This window comes from Rhinopithecus roxellana, chromosome 3 (genome assembly GCF_007565055.1).
Source record: "Rhinopithecus roxellana isolate Shanxi Qingling chromosome 3, ASM756505v1, whole genome shotgun sequence".
Lineage (NCBI taxonomy): Eukaryota > Metazoa > Chordata > Mammalia > Primates > Cercopithecidae > Rhinopithecus > Rhinopithecus roxellana.
The window spans coordinates 100,649,794-100,662,344 of NC_044551.1; the positions used below are offsets into that span (position 1 = coordinate 100,649,794).

General features: G+C 36.8%; 1 pseudogene; it reads right to left on the reverse strand.

The window, feature by feature from the left end:
• The window catches only part of LOC115896357, a 94,965-nt pseudogene extending 86,582 nt beyond the window's left edge, over positions 1-8,383 (reverse strand).
• Positions 8,384-12,551: the final 4,168 nt, after the last annotated feature.

Sequence of the window (12,551 nt, forward strand, 5' to 3'; positions counted from 1 at the left end):
GGATAGTAAGCCATTGAGGAAAGGAACAATATCTAGTCTTTATTTGTACCCCAAAGTGGCAATTCTCTGTGCTTCACATGAGCCAATAGCGCAGATTATCATATATTCTCCCCACGTGTCCAAACATTGACCCACTCTTCATCCATACATTCAACAAAACCATCCTGTGAGTTTCTACTATGGATAAGTACTCTACACGGCAGTAACTGTAGTACTCTACAGTGAGCAGTGTGCAAGGAAACACCATCCCTATGGCTCAAAGAAGACCAATAAAAATAAGTAAATAAATGAATAAAAAAGATATATTTTGGAGAGTATTAAATGCTAAGAAAGAAAAAGAAGGGCAATGTGATAGATGTAAGCTAGAGAATTATTTTCTTTGTTTACTAATAAAAAACTATACTTAGTAGCATTCAGAATGTCAGCAAAACAGCTGCAACTTTTTTTTTCAATTACAGAGTGATATTCAGTTAACAGAACAACCATGATTTCATATAAGCTGCATCAGAGACAACTAAAGATGAAAAAAAAACACCATCCTTATATATAACTAATTTGTGCTGTGTACCAAAAACAACCTGCTTTATATTTCCATGCCAATTTACAACCTCCGTACTGTACCAGGCAAGGTTAGTGGCTTCGGAAAATGCCACCAGCATGGGCTATTTAAAGACACATGTGGTAGTATGTTAACTACATAATAAAGACACTACAGTTTAAAAACAAATCATCCACAGCCTTATGTTTCCATTTGTGTTTTAATTCAAAGGAATGCATTGTGTATGGGGCAGGGTAAGTGCTTTTTAGAACAGAAAAAAACACTTTGCTAGAACCGACTTTTTCATCATCATCTTCATGCTCCTCATCTTCCTTCTTTTTCTTGCTTTTTTTTTCAGCCTTGACAACTCCCTTTTTTACTGCATCAGGTAGGCAGTAGTATGCTTTTCATATTTTCCCATCAGCTTTGCAGCCTTCCTTTCATAAGGCTGCTTGTCATCTTCAGCAGTGCTCTTGTACATCTCTCCCACTTTTGTTGCTACATCACCAATGGATAGGCCAGAATGTTCTCCTTTGATTTTTGAGCGATTCTTCAACTTTTTTGTTTCCCCTTTAGGAGGGATATAGGTTTTCATTTCTCTTTTGTAATGAGCCTCATACGCCATGGCCATGTCTTCACATTTTTCCTTTCTCTTTAGCAGACATGGTCTTCCATCCATCTCAGCACATCTTAGAAAATTCTGAGAAGCTGATTAAACCATTTGAGTTCTCCTCTTGCACTGCTCCTGACAAGTTTGTACAAAGAATATGTATGATGATATTTTGCCTCTTGGCTTTTTAGGATCTCTTTCTCCTGTGTTTGGTTATTTTGCTTCAGAGAGGCACAGTGCCTCTTACTTGCCTGAGTGCTGTCTCTATGGAGCTCAATGGACAGCAGTGGCTCTGAGAGTGGGAGACAGATGCCCGGAGGATTACTTTAGATTGAGAAGGGAAGAAAAGCTGTGCTGAGGAGGAAGCAATTTAAGTTGAACCTTAATGGGAAAAGAAAAACCAGCAGGTGACATGAAGAAAGAGAATCCAACAGCTGAGGCCCCAAGACAGCCACAAACATGGTGTCCTTGAAGAACAAAAGGCCAGTTGTATGGGCAGGATGGAGAAAAGAGAAAGAGATCAGAGAGGGAAGCGTAAACCACAGCAAAAAGGTTGGATATTATTCTAAGTGCCCCAGTGAGCTGTGAAGGACTTGTCTACATGTAGTAGAGAGCCCTGAGAAGTATTGCCTGACTTATATTTTCAAAACTGGTTACTTCATGGAAATCGGATTGCAAGGAGCAACAGTAGAAGAAGACAAAGGAGGCAACAGCCTCTTCCTTATGGGATAATTATGAGGCACATAGAGGAGTCTTACATATTTTCAGTATTTAATGAATGCTAGGCATCAGTGTAATTTGTCTTCTTCCTTCTTTTCATTTTCCTTCTGGTTCTCCTGATGATGATAAAGATAATCCTAATTATCATTACTAGAACTTATAGTTAACCTGTGAGGTGATAATGGGCTTGAACTAGGAGGTTATTGCTGGAGATGAAGGAAAGTGAATGAATTTGGAAAATGGTTTGTGGTTACTACTTATCTTTTGACGCCCAGATTGTCCCAAATCCTCTGTGACATTTCCCCTACAACCATCACTTCTTCCTCAATATACCTACAGTACCAGTCATTTGGCTATTATAGACATTATCTTCTTGAGTCTTCTAGCCAATTCTGTGTCTAAAACTCATTCAGAAAAAAAAAAGCATTTGTAAGCATTGTTGAAATGCTGATGCTCAGATTTAATGCTTTTTTTTTTTTTTTTTTGAGGCAGAGTTTCACTCTTCTAGCTCAGGGTGAGGTCCAATGATGTGATCTCCACTTACTGCAACCTCCGCCTCCTGGGTTCAAGTGATTCTCCAGCCTCAGCCTCCTGAGTAGCTGGCACTACAGGCACCCACCACCATGCCTGACTACGTTTTGTATTTTCAGTAGAGACAGGGTTTCACCATTTTGGCCAGACTGCTCTCAAACTCCTGGCCTCAGGTGATTCACCTGCCTCAGCCTCCCAAAGTGCTGGGATTACAGGCGTGAGCCAGCCCGCTCGGCCGTAGTTCTTACTCAGTATCCTTACTCAGTAGGGTGAAGGAAGAAATCTGCATTTCAATACAAATACAGATCATGATTCAGATCATGGCGGCTTGTCAATCTCACCTGAAGGAATACTCACCCAGATCAGGACTGGAGATATTTAGAAGTCATTCATGATATATAGCATTAAAACCAGGGACATGGATGCAACTATGTGGAGTTAGTACATAGAGGAAGGAGAGGGAGAGGCTTAGAACACAACCTTGGGAAAACTTGACATCTAAGAGACAGGTGACAGAAGACTCTCAGGAAAATAAAAAGAAAGAAAGCCAAGAGCTTTGTCAGTAAAGCCTAAGAGCAGGATTTCAAAAAGATGTAGTGACAATTCATTCCTACAGCAATATTTTTAGATGGCCTTCTTTGTGTTAGGCACAGGGATGTAGCAGAGAATAAGACAAAAATCCCTGCTTTCAGAAAATGTGCAACCATTCCTCAGAATTCCTCAGAATTAGTGGGAGATGAAAAAGTGGAAACAGGAATTGTTATTTACCCTTTCTACATGGTCATAAAGCAGACAAAGGAACAAAATTCCATATGGCCTCTCTCTGCCACTTACCTTTGAGTTGTATAACCTCAGTGATACTACATTTCTACCAAGAAGTGAAAATTTAATTTTGAACTCTAACAAACAGAATTATAGATTTTGAAAGAACTAAAATACTTTCAAGTCCCTGGAACCAGGAAGAACAAAAATAGAATTATTTGCAAAATAGTCCAAAAAAACTAACATATGATAATAACAATTCTTTGTTTTCCAGAAGAAAAAAAAAAAAAAATTCAGTGTATTTGAAGGTTAGCAAAATGAAGAACAAAGGTGCATTAATAAATGCACAACAATCAAGCATGCAAATTATAAGATTAATATTCTGCAAAGTTGTTGTGACACTTTTTTAACCACATAAAAAATAGAGGTAGAAAGGAATTCAAGACCAACTCAAATATACAAATATATGATTCACACCCATTTCCTCCCTTCCTGACTCATTTCCTCCTGCTCTTTTGTCCACAAACTAAAAACAGCAGTCAGGTCAGGGAAATTAGTTGAAAATTCATACTGCCATTCTTTGTTAAACCCTTAAAAACTAGCTGCGGTGTCAAAATGCCTTATTCTAAACTCAGAAAACCTAAACATCATTTCCCACTAGCAAAATAAGATGTTCATTTTTGGAGGTATAGTCTTTAGTTATCAAGACAATTGAGTCTCTCCAAGAATACATTAAAATTTTTTCATCTTTTTGGATTTTTCCATGATTTTAACATGAAACCAATCAAAATTCCAAATATTTTTGGAGTACGTAATATATTCAGCAAAATGATACTATATTGATAATTAACCTGAAAAAAAATATGAAAACTATCACAAAATTTTATAAAGAAAATGAAAGTACATTTCTTCCTCATACTAAATGAATTTCAGATGGACCGAGAATACAAAGAGAAACAATAGAACCACACAAAGTCAAGAAGAAAAAAGACAGAAATTTATTTATAATCATAAAATAGGTAATACTTTATTTCCAACAGCACACAAAACCCAGAATTGACAAAGTGTCTGACTTGATAAAAATTTAAAACATTGTATAATAAAACAATTACTGAAGTTGAGTGACAAATACAAAGGAAGTACTTGGAATGGTTATCATAAGGAGTTAATTTTCTTAATTTCCAAAGAGTTCACGCAATACATTAAGAAAAAGAGAAATAAACCAATTAAAAAATGGCAAGCAGGGCAATCAGGCAGGAGAAAGAAATAAAAGGTATTCAATTAGGAAAAGACAAGTCAAATTGTCCCTGCTTGCAGATGACATGATTGTATATTTAGAAAACCCCATTGTCTCAGCCCAAAATCTCCTTAAGCTGATAAGCAACTTCAGCAAAGTCTCAGGATACAAAATCAATGTGCAAAAATAACAAGCATTCTTATCCACCAATAACAGACAAACAGGGAGCCAAATCATGAGTGAATTCCCATTCACAATAGCTTCAAAGAGAATAAAATAACTAGGAATTCAACTTACAAGGGATGTAAAGGACTTCTTCAAGGAGAACTACAAACCACTGCTCAACAAAATAAAAGAAGACAAAAACAAATGGAAGAACATGCCATGCTCATGGATAGGAAGAACTAATATCGTGAAAATGTCCATACTGCCCAAGGTAATTTATAGATTCAATGCCATCCCCATCGAGCTACCAATGATTTTCTTCACAGAATTGGAAAAAACTACTTTAAAGTTCATACGGAACCAAAAAAGAGCCTGCATTCCCAAGATAATCCTAAACCAAAAGAACAAAGCTGGAGGCATCACGCTGCCTGACTTCAAACTATACTACAAGGCTACAGTAACCAAAACAGCATGGTACTGGTATCAAAACAGAGATATAGACCAATGGAACAGAACAGAGCCCTCAGAAATAATACCACACATCTACAACCATCTGATCTTTGACAAACCTGACAAAAACAAGAAATGAGGAAAGGATTTCCTATTTAATCAATGGTGCTGAGAAAACTGGCTAGCCATATGTAGATAGCTGAAACCGGATCCCTTCCTTACACCTTATACAAAAATTAATTCATGATGGATTAAAGACTTAAATGTTAGACCTAAAACCATAAAATCCCTAGAAGAAAACCTAGGCAATACCATTCAGAACATAGGCATGGGCAAGGACTTCATGTCTAAAACACCAAAAGCAATGGCAACAAAAGCCAAAATTGACAAATGGGACCTAATTAAACTAAAGAACTTCTGCACAGCAAAAGAAATTACCATCAGAGTGAACAGGTAACCTACAGAATGGGAGAACATTTTTGCAATCTATTCATCTGACAAAGGGCTAATATCCAGAATCTACAAAGAACTCAAACAAATTTACAAGAAAAAAGCAACCCCATCAAAAAGTGAGTGAAGGATATGAACAGATACTTCTCAGAAGAAGACTTATGCAGCCAACAGACACATGAAAAAATGCTCATCATCACTGCTCATCAGAGAAATTCAAATCAAAACCACAATGAGATACCATCTCATACCAGTTAGAATGGCAATCATTAAAAAATCAGGAAACAACAGGTGCTGGAGAGGATGTGGTGAAATAGGAACACCTTTACACAGTTGGTGGGACTGTAAACTAGTTCAACCATTGTGGAAGACAGTGTGGTGATTCCTCAAGGATCTAGAACTAGAAATACCATTTGACCCAGCCATCCCACTACTGGGTATATGCCCAAAGGATTATAAATCATGCTGCTATAAAGACACATGCACACATATGTTTATTGCGGCACTATTCACAATAGCAAAGACTTGGAACCAACCCAAATGGCCATCAATGATAGACTTAGATTAAGAAAATGTGGCACATATACACCATGGAATACTATGCAGCCATAAAAAAGGATGAGTTCATGTTCTTTGTAGGGACATGGATGAAGCTGGAAACCATCATTCTCAGCAAACTATCTCAAGGACAGAAAACCAAATAACCCATGTTCTCACTCATAGGTAGGAATTGAACAATGAGAACACTTTGACACAGGAAGGGGAACATCACATACCAGGGCCTGTCATGGAGTTGGGGGACAGGGGAGGGATAGCATTAGGAGATATACCTAATGTAAATGACGAGTTAATGGGTGCAGCACACCAACATGGCACATGTATACATATGTAGCAAACCTGCACGTTGTGCTCATGTACCTTAGAACTTAAAGTACCAAAAACAAAAAGGCAAGAAATACGAGCAGAGGCTTCATAGCATAAGAAACATTATTTGTTATTAAAATAAATATAAAGATTCTTCCCTACATTCATAAGTCACAAACTAAAATAATTCCTATGACAACTGAATGACTTGGGGGTACTATTATTAGCCCTCTTTCAGATGGATAGTCAATTGTTTGAATACCATTTGCTTAAAAGTCCCTCTATGTCCCATTGATTAGCAACGCTACAGCTGCTATGCGGTAAATTCTTCTATGAACTTAGTTATTACTGGGCTCTCTGTTTCACTGGTTTAGTTGTCTATCCCTGAACAAATGTCACAATATCTTAATTACCATTGCTTTATAATAAGTTTTGATATACGATAAGCAAAGTTCCCCCATGACAGTCTTCTTCAGAGTTTTCTAACTATTTAGGGGTCTTTACCCTTTCCTAAAGTCTCAGAAAAAAATCTATTTTTTCTGTTCCACAAAAGAAAACTTGTAAATAGGAATAGGAAGTTATAAATATATTTGTGGAGAATTAACATTTTTTTCAAAATTGAATATTCTCCTCCATGAACATGGTGTAGCAATTCATTTATTTTGGTTTTCCATAATTTTCTTCAATAATATCCTCTAATTTTTATGTAAGTTGCAAAATATCCTTTTTAAGAATTATTTTTAGTTACAGAAGACTTTTGTTTTCTAACTACCTTTTTCTTATGTAGAAAACGTTATCCAACTTTTTGGGTAGAGTTGTAGCAACAAATACCACACACTCAAAATTAATAAGAACTGGATTCTGGGAAGAAAGAAAGTGCTTATCAGCCAGAGTCTTAACACATAAAAATAACAGCCTTTCTCTTTATATCTGCGTATACCTCTCCTGATCAACCTGACTTCCAAGAATGTCTTAGTGATCCACAGAAGGGAAGTTTCCTTCTTATTACAAGTAAACAAACTTTGAAAGAGTAAACTGATAGTATCCAGTTGAAAAGGGGTCAAAAATATACATTTGAAAGGAAAGATAATTAAATTATTCAAATAGTAATATGCCATTAAAAGTCTGTATAAGAGTAATGATCATGGTTCAAGGGAGTAATACATTAAGAATTTTTTTGCTAGTTGAGTTTTTAACTTTTAGAATCACATGACATAATCTGTTGATTAAAGAAAATTATCTCCTTTTCAGTAGCACTCAAAAATCAGAAACAATTATCCCAACTCATTTCTTTGTAAAGATGCTCACATTTCAAATTTACTAATGATATTACAGTGAACAGTGAAAGGAGAGGGTCTTAGAAGAAATGTGGGTTTAGAAAACAAATACAATAATTAAACAACACAAATTATTTTCCCCCTAAAATTCTACTGACCATGCTTGCTTTATTATATACAGTCTCTCTCTTCTAGCCATTCTCATTTTTTCTTAATGCTCATAACCATGACAACTTTATTAAATGAATACCCAATAGCACTATGCTAAACTTAAAGGATATATAGGAATAAGATAATTATCAAACTCCAAAAAGAAACTTAAAATATTTTTGTGAAGGTAAGAAATATCAATATGGGTAAACAAATATGCATAACGTAGACAACAGATCAAGCATCTGTCTGCTGGAAAACAAAACAAAAAAGAAAAACTTAGATTTTTCCAAAGGAATTCTAGGAAATATAAACTAAAAGGAAATAGAAAGGATATTTCTATTTTCCTAAAGTCTGGTGTCTAACTTCTCTGAATGTCTATGCCAGTTTATTTTAGGCCGAGAGCACCTACATAGAAAGCTACAGTGTTAATATGAAGGATTCAGTAGTACATTATTGCTTCTTTTTATTCTCCCTTCAGTAATAGGGAATGGCCTACTCAATTATTTTGTCCAACACTTAGTTTGCATTTGCAAAAAGAAAAATGACCATTCTCCATTGTTTGTGTGATTACTGCATCACGTCTAAGCTCCTGGAGTAGACATTGTTCACTGCTTAAACGTACCCATGTTGGGCAAAGTGTTGCTCCCATTGGTTTAAACCAATCTCTACAAAGTTCAGCATAGTAACAGTTCCTGTTTGTTCATTAAATAGTGTTTTGCACATAGTGTGTACTCAATAAATACTTGTTGAATAAGCAGTAGTTTATTTAGACCTGTCACAGAAAATAATATTTGGTACATCATAGTAGGAAGGCCACATACAAGAGTAGGCTGTAATAGTGAACACCTGGTTAGGCTGTGTGAATCATGCTCCTTTCAAGCAAGGCCTGTAAGTGATATTACTGTTTTGCTATATGTGTCCTTGGATTTTTGATATATATTTCCCTAGTTTGTCAGTTTTTTGACAAGGGTATAATATTTTATAAGAAGAGATTTCAAATCTATAAATATAGTAATTTCTCCTCACAATTATTCAATATTGAGGGAAAATATTTTAAAACATAACACACTTGGACATTTACAAGTAGATAGTACCATTTTATTGGATGAAGATGAGCAAGGATTTTGATAATGTTTATATCAGTTAACTCACTTTTTTCTTTAAACAGGATAAAAGATAACAACCCCTGCCCCTGCCTTCTTTGCTGTCAACATGCAACATAGAAGGTGGTTGTGAGGCAGAGAGACAAGTAAATTTCAACTTTATGGATAACCTTTGTTACTGAACAACAACAACAAAAAAACATAAAATCTCGATCTTGGCCTTCAAAGCTCTCTGATGTAGAAGTTAATGTCAACTTCAGCCTTTGTGCAGCATTAACAATGACCATAATACTTAAATATTAAAACTTATTTCAACATTGAAATAGCTAGAAATTAGGGATGCTCATAAATAATTTTTTAAAAAGAAGTCTCTATGAAGAGGAATTTACTCTGAACATATCCTTGGCTCTCCCTGCTTTTTAATCACTCTATCCCACAAAAAGTGGAGTGATCTGCCCGAAGGGTGTCTGAAAGCCAAATCTGGGCATGCGCAGCTCTCTCAGCCCTTCTGCCTCTTGAGAGCCTGCACCCTTAGCACCTCCTGAGGCTATCTACCAGGGATGATGGCTGGGGAGCGTGTTAGTTTCCTGAGACTGTTTTAACAGATTGCATCACATTTAGTGGCTTAAAACAACAGGAATTCATTATCTCACTGTTCCGGAGGTCCAAAGTCTGCATTCAGTTTCACTGGGTGGAGATCAAGGTGTCCACCGGCTGTGCTCCCTCAGGAAAAGGGAGAAGTTCGTTCCTTGCTTCTTCCAGCTTCTGGTGGCTGCTTGCTTTCCTTGGTTTGTGGGGTTGCATCATTTCAATCTCTGCCTCTGCATTCGTATTGCCTTCACTTCTTATCTGTCTAATCTCCACCTGCCTCTCTCATAAGGACACTTCTGCAAGTATTTAAGGTCCACCTTGATAAACCAGGAAAATCTCCTCACTTCAAGAAGCAGCTTTGTTTTTTTTGTTTGTTTGTTTGTTTGTTTTGTTTTGTTTTTGTCTTTTGTTTTATGTTTTTTTTTTTTTTTTTTTTTTTTTTTTTCTTTTGAGACAGAGTCTCGCTCTGTTTCCCAGACTGGAGTGCAGTGGCGCGACCTGTACTCCCTGCAAGCTCCACCTCCTGGGTTCACGCCATTCTCCTGCCTCAGCCTCCCAAGCAGCTGGGACTACAGGCGCCTGCCACCACACCTGGCTAATTTTGTGTGTGTGTGTGTGTTTTTAGTAGAGCCAGGGTTTCATCGCTTTTGCCAGGATGGTCGCGTTCTCCTGACCTCATGATCCGCCCGCCTCGGCCTCCCAAAGTGCTGGGATTGCAGGCGTGGGCCACTGCGCCCAGCCAAGAAGCTTTATTTAAATCACATTCACAAGTTACAAGAAGCAGGATCTAATATCTTGCCATTAGAGGGTGAAGTCTGCCCTGTCTGTATAATTATGACAGACCAGGCATCTCCCAAATGCTGCTCTATTTGGCCCACAGACCAAGTTACATCCCCCAACTTAAACTATGTCCATGATAAAGCTGATATTTTGATTTATCAATCTGTTCATCCTTATTTGTCAGCATATTCAGAACATGAACAGGGAAAAGGGATGTTATACATTGGCGGCCCCCCTGAAACTGAATAGGGGAAATGAAATGAAAATAATGGCATAGATAATAGTAGCTGACTACTTGAGAAACTTCCTTTTACCGTGTATCAATGTAAAGAAGAAGCAAAAGCAAAATAAGATGAGGGGACAGAGGGGAGGCAGAGCATTGAGATCTAGACCTAATTCAACTACTACATGCATATTCATTATGCACAGTGGAGTATCTACATATGGCACCTGAAAAATATCACTGAATTAATAATTTAAGTCATGATTACGCCTCTAATTTCCTACCATATTCTACTAAATAGACATTGTAATGAAAAGCATATTTTATTTACAATTATAGTTTATAAACCCAAATGTAAACTGACAGTAATGAGAAGATGGTGTCACTAAATCCATTTTAATGTAAATTGCCACATTTAAGATATTCTGAAAGCAGTGAGGGCAGTTAATGAACCTAGTTCTGCTATCCTTGTCAGAAATGCCCGGCTTAAACCCTGATCTTCTGTTTCAGACTGGATGATGATCACTTCCTCATCATTTAAGTGTTTATTGTTTCTCCTCGTGATACTCTAATTATAACTCTTTTTCTTCCTTGCCCCCTCCCAGCTATCAGCAAACCTGCTTTAAATTAGAAAGGAACAACTCTTTGGCTATAAACACAAATCTGTCTCCCAAGCAAGAGCTCACTTGCTGCGTGTATAGCAGGGAAAGGGATGATGTAACAAGGGTAATTACAACCTGAGCTAGTTGGTGTCATTGAAAAGAAGGGCCTGTCAGCATTTCACTGTGAGTAATCATACCCATGCCTCTGCTGACATGAAATGCCAAGTGTTAGTGCTTTGGTTCTCAGACAGCTTTAAGTCTAAGAATGAAAGTTTTAATTGAAGAATGTGCTACAAAATCCTCTAGTTGCTGCAGCGATGCTATTATAAGGTACAGGTTTGTTTTTTTTTTTTTTTTTTTTTTTTTTTTTTTGTTTGTTTGTTTGTTTGTCTTCTTGCCTCTCTCTAGAACTGGAAGCTACTCTTGTACTTAAGGCCAGGATTTTAGAAAGGAGCCATGAGAAGAATGATCCAGACTAAAGGTGAGAAGGTAAAGAAAGCAAGAGTTAATTTAACAGTTCTTTTTTTTTTTTCCTCTTTTTTATTTCTTCCTTCAAAAATGTGTTCTCTTGGTGATATTTTAGTTTGTATTATCCAGAGACCTACAACAATCTGATGAAAATTTATAGAAACTAGAGAAAATAATGACGAATAGGTCAATACCCACCCTTAAATTCATATAGAAAGTAAATGATTTGGGAATAATAGTTGCAATTGCTATCATATATAAAGTCTTCATCTTATGAATAAACTCTTAGAACTTGATTTTAAAAATATCAAAAATCCAATAGAAATATGGGCAACAAATATGAACAAACATTCCATTAATACAAATAAATATAAATGTTAAGATGTTCAATCTCATTCATAAAAAGAATAGTGCAAATTAAAGTAGCACTGAGATACTCTTTCTCACCAATCATCAGATTGGCAAAAATCTCAAAGACTGGCAACACATTCTGTTTGTGAAGATGTGGGGGAACAATCTCATCAATTGCTGATTTGATGAGAGTGCGAATGGTCCCTAGAAAGGGTGTACTTGTTTTCTGTTGCCGCTATAATAAATGACCACAACTTCAGAGGCTTGAAACAAGACCAACTTATAATCTTGTAGTTCCATGTATCAAAAGTCCAACACAGGTCTTGCTGGGCAGGGCTGCTTTCCTCACTGTAGACCCCAGGGGAGAATTCATGTCTTTGAAGTTACAGGACAATGCCCTTGTTTTCTCACTCATCCAGGTTGTTGGCAGAATTCTGTGTGCTGTGGCTATCAGCTGAGAGCCATTCCTAGTCTCCCAAGGCTGCCTGAATTCTTTGGCTCATAACCTACTTCTTCCATCTTCAAAGATAGCAAAGGCAGATCGATTGCTTCTCAAAACATATCTCTCAACAACTCTTCTGGTTTCTTACACTTTTAAGCACTCATGTAATTAGATTGGGCCCAGATAATCCAAGATGACTTCCTCATTTCAAGATCCTGAAGTTTAATCACATGT